This window comes from Lithobates pipiens, unplaced genomic scaffold (assembly GCF_037356315.1).
Source record: "Lithobates pipiens isolate NorthernLeopardFrog02 unplaced genomic scaffold, aLitPip1_a1.2 Scaffold_18, whole genome shotgun sequence".
NCBI classification, from domain to species: Eukaryota; Metazoa; Chordata; class Amphibia; order Anura; family Ranidae; genus Lithobates; species Lithobates pipiens.
This window is the reverse complement of record NW_027507758.1, coordinates 593,524,358-593,536,508: the sequence shown is the minus strand read 5'-3', so window position 1 is coordinate 593,536,508 and position 12,151 is coordinate 593,524,358. Positions and strand designations below refer to the sequence as shown.

The window sequence follows — 12,151 nt, the reverse complement described above, 5'->3', positions numbered from 1 at the left end:
AACCATCTGGGAACTAACTGTGACGGGTTCTTGAGGGCGTCATAGGAAGGGGTCCGACTTTGGCCCCAAATGATGATCCCTAGAGCTCCATCTCGCAAATGTATATGTCCAATAGCGTAGGCTAGAGAATGAAGGTGGGAAGACCTTCTGTTACAGGTGTAGCACAAAACATATAGCCTAGCTCAGAGTTGTAATAGATAACTTTAACAAGAAATGTGTTAATTGGGAGAGCAACACAGGTACACAGGGTAAGAGCTTCAGGTACTGACGGGGTAAGGAGGTCAGGTAAGTATTAGGTCCGTCATAGGGGGTTTGCATTTAGGGTGTTTAAGCCAAAGGTCCCAGTTGCTTCTGAATTCAGGAATAAAGAGGTGGCCTTTGACGTGCATGAGTTCCATCAGGCAGTGGTTGTTTAAAAGTGCGATTATTTCCACACCGGAAGGGGCTAGAGGGGATTTCCATTTTTTGGCGATGGCTAAACGCGTGGGGATAAGAACATGGGCGAGAATGTGTCGAGTGGGTTGAGGCCAGGCTTCCAATTCGAGGCCAAATATTACTAGTTGCGGTGTCAGTGGTACAGGAATCTTTAAAATGGACAGAAGGAGTTTGGCTAGCATGGACCATAGTGGGGTTAGGATTGGGCAGTCCCACCATATGTGGAGTGGAGTACCTAAGGATCCACAGTATCTCCAGCACAGATTGCTTGCAGTCGGATATATATGGGCCAGTTTGATTGGTGTGAGGTACCAATTATGGTATATTTTTTGGACTGTTTCCCAATGCAGTAGGCATTTGGAGAATTTCATGGGTGCTCGAAGCGAGCGGAGCCATTGCTGGGGGGTGTAGGTGCGTTTTAGTAAGTGTTCCAATTTTAAAATTGTGGGGGATTTGAGAGGTGGGCAGATTTCAGTGAGGAGTTTGTAGCAAATTGAGATCCCTCGTTGGGGGGGTGAGGTGAGATTGAAGAAGGTCAGTATGTGCCAAGTAGTTAGGTTGTTTGACCATTGTACTTTAGAGAGAATCGATCGTATTCTTAGGTATTTGAAGAAGTCCTTATGGCTTATGTGAAAGTTGGCGTGTAGAGTGTGGAATGGTTTGAGGTTGGAATTCTGGTACAGGTGTCCAAGATTGAGGACGCCTAAGGTTGTCCATGCGGAGAGATCGATATCAGGAGTGAGGATGTGTAGAGCTGACAGCGGTATATGTTGGAGCAGGCATAACGGGATACCCGCAGAAGTTTGTATGGTAGATTTCCACACTCGAATGGGGGCGTTAATTGTGTCTAGGAAGGAATGGGGCTCGTGGTGTTGCAGTAAAAGGGCGCACAGGATCAATTTGGGCTGGGAGGCGAGTGCCGCTTGTTCTATTTGTACCCATGTGGTTTGCAGAGCAGTGTTCCACCAGGCCTTGGTTTGGGCTAGTATAATTGCCTTGTAGTAGGCCAACAGGTTAGGCGCTCCCATTCCTCCAGCGGCAACCGGCGTGCAGAGAGTGTTGTTTTTAAGTCAGGAACATTTGCCATTCCATATAAATGTATTAAAGGTGTTTTGGAGGTGGGTTATTTGTTGTTTGAGGAAGGGTATGGGGAGGGTTCGGAATAGATATAGAACGTGGGGTAGCAAGAACATCTTAGCGAGAGCTATTCTGCCTGCCCAGGAGGCCGTGGCATGTTGAAGGTCTTGAATGGTTTTATGCAGTTTGGTTATGAGATTGCTAAGGTTGAGAGAACGTAAGTGTGATGAGGGCGTGGTGAGTTGGATGCCCAGGTAGGTAAGAGTGGAGTTAGGTGTCCACGAGAAGTAGGTGCAGTGGGTAATAGCATTTTTGACATGTTGGGTCAAGCCAATGCCCAGCAAGCTGGATTTGGTAAAATTGATTTTATAGTGGGAGATTTTGCTGAATAGTGCGAGGGTGTCGTGGAGTACGGGAAGGGAGGTGGTAGGGTCAGTTAGAGAGATGATAACATCATCTGCGTACAATCCAATTTTGTGTGTGGTTCGATCTGTGGTTATTCCGGAAATACACAGGTTATCTCTAATTGACTGGGCTAGGGGTTCCATGACAAGGGCGAATATTAGGGGTGAGAGCGGACACCCCTGACGTGTCCTGTTGGAAATGCGGAAAGAGTCTGAAAGCAGCCCTGAAGTCAGTACTCTGGCACTGGGGGAGGAGTAGAGGGCGAGTATGGCTTGCAAGACGGTCCCTTTAAAGCCAAATTTTCGGAGGACTGCAGTTAGGTAGGACCAATCCACCCTGTCAAACGCCTTCTCCGCATCAAGGGAGATGAGCAGAGAAGGCGTCCGACGGTGTTCCACCCATTGTATCAGATCAATGAACCTGCGAGTGCCGTCCGAGGCCTGCCTGCCAGCCACAAACCCCACCTGATCCATGTGAATTAGTTGTGGGATGATATCAGAAAGTCACGTAGCCAGGAGTTTGGCAAATAGCTTAGTATCAGTGTTTAGTAGGGAGATGGGTCTGTAGCTGGCAGGCTGATCGGCCGGTTTACCTGGTTTTGGGATAGTGACAATTGTAGCTTGGAGGGATTCTGGTGGAATGGAGCCCGTGGTTGTGATAAAATTGGAGTGGCATAGGTAGGGAGTAAGGAGTTCAGAGAACGTCTTGTAATATTCGTTATTAAATCCATCAGGGCCCGGGGCTTTGTGTAGTGGTAGGGCGTTTATGGCTGCTGCAATTTCCATTGGGAAGAACGGGGAGGAAAGTTGAAGAACCTGTTCCAGGGAGAGTGAGGGGAGGTGAATGCTAGCGAGGAAGTCCTCAATTTCAGAGGGGGAGGGTGGCAAGGTCGAGCCAGTGTCAGTGAGATTGTATAATTTGGCATAGTAGGAGCTAAACTGATCTGCAATGCCTTTGGGGTTGGTATATTTAGTGCCTTGGTGGTCCGTAAGGAACGAGATTTTAGACGATTCGATTTGCGTTTGAGTTGTTTGGCTAGGTACGCTCCAGGTTTGTTGTGATGTGAATAAGTTTGTAGGCGAAGATGCTTAAGATGGTAGTCAAAGTTGGAGTGGAGGTGATCACTCAGGGCTTGCCTAGCTGTTTGTAGTTCAGAGGTGAGCCAAGGGGAGGGTTGGGATTTATTAGCTCGTTCGAGAGTGCGTATACACTCTAGGAGGTTGTTTGTGGTTGAGGTATATTTTTTCTTCTCGTGGGCACCTAATTTAATGAGGAGGCCTCTGATGTAGGCTTTGTGGGCATTCCACAACACTGAGGGGTCAGCCACCGAACCCTCATTTGTGGTGAAATAGTGTTGCAGCTTGGATAGAATCTGGTTTTGGTAGAGCGGGCGGGTGATGATAGAGGTGTTGAGCCTCCAGATGATGTTGTTTTTGTATGAGAGTGCTGGGAACAGTTTCATTGATATGGGCGCATGATCGGACCATGTAATGAGACCGATCTTAGTGTCTTGGACTAGTTGTAGGGTATGCTTGTCGGTTAAGAAGAGATCTATCCTTGAATAGGTTTGCTGCGTGTGGGAGAAAAACGTATAATCCCTTTCGGAGCCATGTTGGCACCTTCAGGGATCATAAAGGTCTTCTGAGTGGAGTAGGGAAGCAAGAGAGGTGGAACTTTTGCGGGCAGGGTTGGAGGTATCTAGTGAGGCATCAACAATTTGGTTGAAGTCGCCGCAGATGATTAGGGGTCCCGGTTTAAAAGGTGTCAGCTTCTTCAACAGTGATTTGTAAAAAGGGCGTTGATTTGTATTCGGTGTGTAGATGTTAGCAATGGTGATGTTCTGGTTGTTGATAATGGCATTCAATATTATCAATCTGCCCTCTGGGTCTATTTCTGTGTGGATTGGTTGGAACGAAACTGTGGATCGTATGGCAAGCATTACACCTGCATTTTTCTTGGTGGCGTTGGCAAAGTAGGAGTGAGGGTACTGTTTGTGGGAACATGAGGGAGATTTGTCGGACGCAAAATGCGTTTCCTGTACACATAATATGTCAGAGGAGTGTGTTAAGGCTTCTTTCCACAATAAACGTCTTTTGTAAGGAGATTTTAGGCCTTTCGCGTTAATGGATGTAAAGGTGATGAACATGTTGGTAAGTGGATAGGCAGTGGGGGTAGGGGAAGCTGTGGGGTGTACCCCGGCAGCGAGTGTATCAGGGGGAGGGTATGAGGGGGTAAACCTGTAAAAGGTAAGTACAGTAATAAACTCAACTAACACTCTATAGGAAACCAAATATACTTATACCATAGCATACACAACTTGTAAGACGCAATGGTAGGTTATGGAGTTAGCGTTGAACACAAAAAAAAAATAAAAAATTATACACCAAAAACGGAGAGAGAGAAAAAGAAAAAAAAAACCCAAGGAAGCAGTTAGGTGTTCAAGTGCTTAGCACTTTTCCTTCGCCGGGGGAAAAGAGAACTGAGTGTACATTCTGGTACGCTCATCAAGGACATAGATGAGGTGAAGTAGTGCTGGATCAGTGGCACAAAAAGAGATTCCAAAGGGCACTCGTTGTGATAGGATAGGAAACTGTAGTTTTCATCTGGAAGCAGGAGCATGGCGTCTTGTACCTGAGGCGGATGATGATGGCGGAGGCCGTTGGTGTAGCAGTTCCGGTGGCGAGGCGGTGATTAAGCCCCAGTTGATCATGCGCTTGATACCATCTTTAGGGGTGAAAATGGTGGTACTCTGATTCTGGTGTGTGACTATCAGCTTGGTAGGGAAGCCCCACTTGTAAGGGATGTTGTTCTTCCTGAGGGTTGCTGTAGTCTGAGCAAACTCTCTTCTTTTCTGAGCAGTGGCAACAGAGATGTCAGCATACAGGGACACCGAGGAGTAGGGATCAGGGAGTGGAGAAGTGGATCTGGCAGCCGCCATGATCTTTTCTTTCACTTGGAAGAAGTGGATACGCGCTAGTACATCTCTGGGTACGGATGCAGGGAGGTGGTTGGGTTTAACAAGTCGATGTGCTCGGTCTATGACCATGTAGTTTTGTCACAATTGCGGTATAAGTGAGAGGAATAATTGTTGTATGTAGGGGGTCAAATCTGGGGGTTTAACCGACTCCGGTATCCCTCTAAATTTAATGTTATTCCTTCTTGAGCGATCTTTTAAATCTGCGACTTTAGCTTGCAGATAGTGAATTTCATCAGAGTGATGATCATGCGCGTCCACCATTTCGTTGTAGGCCGCAGTGTGTTCAGTGAGTAATTTTTCAATATCGTCTGTGCGATCTTCAATTTGATCTATTCTAGAGTGTAGCGTGGAGATCGACGATCGTAGTTCGTTACGGATGTCATGTTGTAGTGATAGCAGCATGAGCTTAAGTGTGTGCTCAGACGCTGGCTGGTCAGATGCAGGCAGTGCAGCTAAGGAGTCATGGGGTGGAGGTTCAGCGCCTGCAGGGGCTGAGGTGTCCCAGTGCTGCTTTTTGATTAAAGGAGCCTTGGCGGGTGAGAGGACTGGGGACTGTGCAGCCCTCTTACCCCTGTCAGCAGGCGAGGGTTGAGAGGTGTCATCTGCAGCGGTGGAGCTATCCATCTCGTCAGGGATGATCAGCAGAGAGCTCTCAGCTTCAGTCAGTGAGGTGTGTGGCAGCGCACTGGCACCATCTTGTGTCTTTAACATGTCAGCTCTCTGGAAGTAATGTGTGAGGCGGCGGGGTTGAGGAGGGCCGGTACGTCCGCTGCTGGACATACCAATCGGGTGCCCGATGGATCCGCTCCTCTCTGGTGAAGGAGAGAGGGGGTAGGAGATATGAACGATCGCTGGAAGTTGCTGGTTGTCTTTAGGCTGAGCGGAGCTGAGGGATCAATCGGCCATCTCAGTCCGCGGCTAGCCACGCCCCCTCTTAGTTTTTTTTTTATAGTGCTTTTTACACAGATGTTTTATCTGTTACCTTCCAATTTCTTATCAAACTCCTAGATACATGAGTGTAAAAGATGGTCAAAGGAAGGAAAGTGTCAATCAGCAAGGATAAGCCCAAATGCAGAGACACATGACAAAGGCATGTGCTTTTCTGCAAGATTTAAGAGTGTCAGCCCTCAAATGATACAGCTGCATAAAAATTGACCAGTGGCAGGATAGATTGCACTAGCAGGAACAGAGAAGCGTCAAAGAACTGGTTAAATTCTATCTGCCAATCAAAGCAGCCCAGGCAATGCTTAATGAAAGGATATATGTCTCTACTAAAACTACCAAAAAAAAAACAAATCATGATTTTAATAAAATAGAGAATTGAAATGCTGCCAAGAGACTGTAATTGAGAAATAAAAAAAAAAAAATCAATTTCATAACCAAAAATGGGCTGCAGATGGGGCGGGGGGCGGAGACACAGACACAAGCTGACATGCAGGAAGGAGGGGGTGAGGGGGAGACAGGAGAGCAGATGGGATAGCAGCATATGACGGAGGCCTGCAATTAGACCACAGTGAACAGGGCAGCGCTGCCCTGATTTTCATGGTCTATTTAGAGAGGGGATACAGGAAGTGCCAAATTCAAGGTTTTTATTTTACAGAGGCGGGTACTGTGCTGTGTAATCTCCTTTAAGGCACCAGAAAATCTATTTATTTATTTTTTTGGGGTTATCAAACGTTTTAATTCTTCTTTACTGGAGACTACGAACAGTAGCTGGCAGAAGCATTCGATAACCTGAGTTTAGGACTTTTTATGTACCCATCAAAATAAAACATATCATTAGACTGGCTACAGCCTGGCTGCATCTAGAAGACACAAGGTAAACTAGGGACACTATTGCTTAACCACTTCGCGCCTGCTCTATAGCCAAAAGACAGCTACAGAGCGGACGCTATCTGCCGGGAGGGCATCCCTGGATGTCCTCCCATTTACTTCCCCTCTGCGCGCTGCCGCGGGGGCGCATCGGGGAAGTTCTGTGTTGGCCGTATCCCTCGGACACAGCCAATCACAGATCGTGCTAAATGGCCAATCACAGCGGCCATTTAGCACTCGATCGGCCTGTCCAATGGGAGGTGATCTCATATGTAAACATATGAGATCATCTCTCATCGCTGGCTCCCCTCCTCACACTGCAGCGTCAGTGAGTACACACACACACATGCCCACCGTGCCACCTCAGTGTCATCTGTCCCCAGTACCACCTGTCCCCAGTGCCACCCATCATCAGTGTCACCTAGTTACATAGTTAGTAAGGTTGGATAAAGACACCAGTCCATCCAGTTCAACCTGAGTGCAGGTCTACAATTGGCCCTATCCCTGTATATTGCACACTCACAATTGTCCCTACCCTCAAGGAGCCCACAATCCAAAATCTCCATTCATATACTAGGGCCAATTTTTGGACAGAAGCCAATTAACCTACCTGCATGTCTTTGGAGTGTGGGAGGAAACCGGAAGTACCCGGAGGAAACCCACGCAAGCACAGGGAGAACATGCAAACTCCAGGCAGGTAGTGTCGTGTTTGGGATTTGAACCAGCGACCCTTTTTACTGCCAGGCGAGAGTGCTAACCACTACACCACTGTGCCACATGTATGTATTAGTGCCATCTGTCATCAGTGCCACATCAGTGTCACGTGTCATCAGTGCCACATATTAATTCCATCTGTCATCGGTGTCAAGTGTCATCAGTGCCACGTATTAGTGCCATCTGTCGTCCGTGTCATATCAGTGTCAGGTGCCATCAGTGCCACATATCAGTGCCATCTGTCATCAGTGCCACGTCAGTGTCACTTGTCATTGTCCTGGTGTTCCAGGGCCTTCAAAAGTGTAATAGGTAGTCAACAAGTTAGATGTCTAATTTATGCTCCTAGAACACGTGGTGGCGCTCATGACCCAACATGCTCCCTGCATGTTGGGTCTCTCTAAGTGGCCAGGCTGTGAAAAAGTCCCACACATGTGGTATTGTAAGGACGAGTAGCAGAATTTATTTTGGGGTGTCATTTGTGGTATACACGTGCCATGTGAGAGAAATAACCTATTACAATGACAATTTTGTGGGAAAAAAAATAAAAAACAAAAAAAATCTTAATTTTCCAAAGAATTGTGGGAAAAAATTACAACACCAAAAACCTCACTATGCCTCTTACTAAATACCTTGGAATGTCTACTTTCCAAAAATGGGTCATTTGGGGGGTATTTGTACTTTCCTGGTTTGTTAGGGTCGCAAGAAATGAGATAGGCCACCAGTACATCAGGTGTGATGCATTTTTTATGATTCGCACCACTTGTGGACTCTCTAACTTTCACAAAGACCAAATAATATCCACTAATTTGGGTTATTTTTACCAAAAATATGTAGCAGTATACATTGTGGCCAAAATGTATGAAGAAAAATTAATAATTTATCATTTACTTGCAGGTGTGCTGAAGAGATTTGTTTTTTTGGTGCACAAATACATATAGAAATTACATGATATAAAATTTAGATATTGCACTTTCCCCAAAACTAATTAAAAAAAAGAAACAAAAAAAAACACAAGCTCAATAATGTACTTTTATTTTGCTAGCAGAAACAAAATTATGTACATTAATTTACTAGCTTCAGAAAAAAAAATTCTGCAGTATATATGGTGCTACATTTAGCAAAACAGCAATTGGGTTTTAAGGGCCCTGCTCATTGGAGCTTACAATTTAACCACTTGCTTACTGGGCACTTAAACACCCTTCCTGACCAGACCAATTTTCAGCTTTTGGTGCTCTCACACTTTGAATGACAATTACTCAGTCATGCAACACTGTACCCAAATGAATTTTGTGTCCTTTTTTTCCCACAAATAGAGCTTTCTTTTGGTGGTATTTGATCACCTCTGGGGTTTTTATTTTTTGCGCTATAAATGAAAAAAGACCGAAAATTTTGAAAAAAAACGCATATTTCTTTGTTTCTGTGATAAAATTTTGCAAATTATAATTTTTTTTTCATAAATTTTGGCCACAATTTATACTGCTACATATCTTTGGTAAAAATAACCCAAATTAGTGGATATTATTTGGTCTTTGTGAAAGTTAGCGAGTCTACAAGCTGTGGTGCGAATCGCACAAAATTGATCACATCTGATGTACTGGTGGCCTATCTCACTTCTTGTGACCCGAACAAGTCAGGAAAGTACAAATACCCCCCAAATGACCACTTTTTGGAAAGTAGACATTCCAAGGTATTTACTAAGATGCATGGTGAGGTTTTTGATGTTGTCATCTTTTTCCCACAATTCTTTGCAAAATGAAGATTTTTTTTTTTTTTTTCACAAAATTTTCAATGTAATAGGTTATTTCTCTCACATGGCATGTGTATACCACAAATGACACCCCAAAATACGTTCTGCTACTCCTTCTGAGTATTACGATATCAAATGTGTGAGACTTTTACACAGCCTGGCCACATACAGAGGCCCAATATTGAAATAGCACCATCAGGCGTTCTAGGAGCATAAATTACACATTTCATTTCTCAACCACCTATTACAGTTTTGAAGGCCCTGGAGCACCAGGACAATGGAAATGCCCACAAAGTGACCCCATTTTGGAAAGCTAACACCCCAACGTATAATCTATGAGGCATAATGAGTCGTTTGAATGGTTCATTTTTTTTCCCGAAGTTTTGGGAAAATGTGGAAAAAAAATGAAAACGCATTTTTTTTACGCAAAGTTGTCCATTTATAAGATATTTCCAACACATAGCATGTACATAGCAAAAATGACACCCCAAAATACGTTCTACTACTCCTCCTGAGTATAACGATACCAAATGTGTGAGACTTTTACACAGCCTGACCACATACAGAGGCCCAATATTGAAATAGCACCATCAGGCGTTCTAGGAGCATAAATTACACATCTTATTTCTCAACCACCTATTACAGTTTTGAAGGCCCTGGAGCACCAGGACAATGGAAATGCCCACAAAGTGACCCCACGTGGCACTGACGACACGTGGCACTGACAGATGGCACTGGAGGCAGATGGCACTGGAGGCAGATGGGGCTGACAGATGGGGCTGGCAGATGGGGCTGACAGATGGGGCTGACAGATGGGGCTGGCAGATGGGGCTGGCAGATGGGGCTGGCAGATGTCGCTGGCAGATGTCGCTGGGGCTGGCACTGGGGCTGGCACTGGCAGATAGTGCTGGCTATTTGCTCTGGCTAATTGCTCTGGTAAATGGGGCTGGCAGATGGCATTGCGGCTGGCAGATGGCGCTGGCAGGTGGCGCTGGCAGGTGGCACTGGCAGGTGGCACTGGGGCTGGCGGCACTGGGGCTGACGGATGGCACTGGGGCTGACGGATGGCGCTGGCAGGTGGCACTGGCAGGTGGCACTGGCGCTGGCAGGTGGCACTGGCAGGTGGCACTGGCACTGGGGCTGGCGGAACTGGGGCTGACGGATGGCACTGGCGCGGGCAGGTGGCACTGGCAGGTGGCACTGGCGCTGGCAGGTGGCACTGGCGGCACTGGCACTGGCGGCACTGGTGGTGGCAGGTGGCACTGGCGGCACTGGCACTGGGGCTGACGGATGGCATTGGCAGGTGGCACTGGCAGGTGGCACTGGTGCTGGCAGGTGGCACTGGCAGGTGGCACTGGTGCTGGCAGGTGGCACTGGCAGGTGGCACTGGCGCTGGCGGCACTGACGGCACTGGGGCTGACGGCACTGGGGCTGACGGGTGGCACTGGGGCTGACGGGTGGCACTGGTGCTGGCAGGTGGCACTGGCAGGTGGCACTGGGGCTGACGGCACTGGCGGCACTGGGGCTGACGGCACTGATGGCACTGGGGCTGACGGCACTGGGGCTGACGGACGGCACTGGGGCTGGCGGGCGGCACTGGGGCTGGCGGGCGGCACTGGGGCTGACGGCACTGGGGCTGACGGCACTGGGGCTGACGGCAGGCGCTGGCAGGTGGCACTGGCGGCACTGGCACTACTGGCAGATGGCACTGGGCTGACAGATGGCACTGGGCTGACAGATGGCACTGGCACTGGGGCTGACACAGGCACTGGGGCTGGCACTGGGGCTGGCACTGGGGCTGACACTGGGGCTGACACTGGGGCTGGGGCTGGAACTGGGGCTGCACTGGGGCTGACAGATCGCTCTCTCTCCTCACACGCTGTCTCTGTGTGAGGAGGGAGAGACACGGCAATGGGAGATGATCTCATATGTTTACATATGAGATCATCTCCCATTGGCAGGTGCGATCGCGCTGTCAACGGCCGCTTTGATTGGCCGTTCACGGCGATCTGTATCCGCCTGTCTCCGGGAGACACGGCAAATACAATACTTCCGCGATGCGCGCCCCCAGCGGCGCGCATTGCGGAAGTAAACACCAGGCCATCCAGGGACGGCCAGCCGAAGGAAGCCGCCCGCTCTAAGGCCGTCATTCGGCCATAGGGCGGGTGGGAAGCGGTTAAAATGTGTCTAAACCTTATAATGGACACAGCTTTACTGTCAGTGTATAACAGGTAACATTTCATACCCAACTCACCCACCAGCCCACATCATTTTTATGTGCAAGATTGTAGAAACATTATTCTTACAAAGCATTCCAACATAGTATTAAAAAAAGCACATATTCAAAATATAACCCACCACCACCCCACAAATCCACACATATACATAGGTGACCATGTTCTACTGGAAGCTGCATTTCTGTGTACATGATTAAGCAATGAGATCAAAGAGTAGAAGGTCAGCACATGCTCCCAAACCATGAATGCATGGTCAGAGAAGAACACATTGACCGCATGGCCACATAAACCCACTTTTGATGGAAAAAATGCACAAGAATTTCAGCAAACAATATGCACAATATCATTCCTTCTCCCCCACAATTTTCTTATAAATTCATTAAATGAACAACAGCACATACATACTGATATACTATCAGTACTTAGTGACTGCGTCCTTCACATCATATGACCAAACAAATGAATAATACAGAGCACATCTTAATAATCATGCAAATATATCAAAAGACATTCCCCTTATCCCTCTTCCAATATCTCCCAGCTTCTTCCTCCCCCATCCCTTTCACATCAAAAAGATAAGCAATATACATCCTAGCCAAAAATAACCTCACCGCATCGTCTGCAGAAATGAACCTCTTCCTTCCTACCCATATATTCCTAACATCCCACATTACTTCCTTGTAGACAACAGAAAAGCACCACGCCTTCCTGCCTACATTTTTCTCCAATCTCCACAAACCCAGAACC

General features: G+C 47.3%; 1 protein-coding gene across 1 annotated transcript in view; it reads left to right on the top strand.

The window, feature by feature from the left end:
- Positions 1-12,151, top strand: part of LOC143986802 (vomeronasal type-2 receptor 26-like) — a 185,186-nt gene that overhangs the window by 123,674 nt on the left and 49,361 nt on the right. The gene's annotated exons all lie outside the window — the stretch shown is intronic.